Below are 402 nucleotides of genomic sequence, written 5' to 3' on the forward strand. Positions count from 1 at the left end.
GCCCCGAGCCGCCCGCCAGCCGCTCGCCCAGCTCCCTGGCACACCACGAGCTGTGATCCCTGACATCCCAAATCTACCCGCTGGGGTTGAAGGCGGATCCCTTCCCTGCACCCCCGCTGCTGCCCCGCATGGGAGACGGAGGCTGTTCCCAGCGTCCTGCTGCGCGTCCCACGCCCTGGCCGTGCTGGGGCTTCTGTAACAGGAGCCAGGCCTGATCCCCCACCAGCGGCCCTTTGCTCTCTTTAATTTTATCTCCTGCGGCCTTTGACCCACACGTGATCTTTGCAGTGTGGGGCGGGTGCACTCAGAACGTGCTCTGGCACCGGCCAACACGGCTCCTCTGTCCCGGCCAGCCGCCGCGCAGTCCCGCTGCCGCTTCCCCTGGCGATGGTGGGGAGCGTT

At 67.4% G+C, this 402-nt stretch overlaps 1 protein-coding gene across 1 annotated transcript in view; it reads left to right on the plus strand.

The window, feature by feature from the left end:
* Positions 1-402, plus strand: part of SLC25A10 (solute carrier family 25 (mitochondrial carrier; dicarboxylate transporter), member 10) — a 7,703-nt gene that overhangs the window by 2,686 nt on the left and 4,615 nt on the right. The gene's annotated exons all lie outside the window — the stretch shown is intronic.

The sequence above is a fragment of the Pygoscelis adeliae genome, unplaced genomic scaffold, assembly GCF_000699105.1.
Source record: "Pygoscelis adeliae isolate BGI_AS28 unplaced genomic scaffold, ASM69910v1 Scaffold445, whole genome shotgun sequence".
NCBI lineage: Eukaryota > Metazoa > Chordata > Aves > Sphenisciformes > Spheniscidae > Pygoscelis > Pygoscelis adeliae.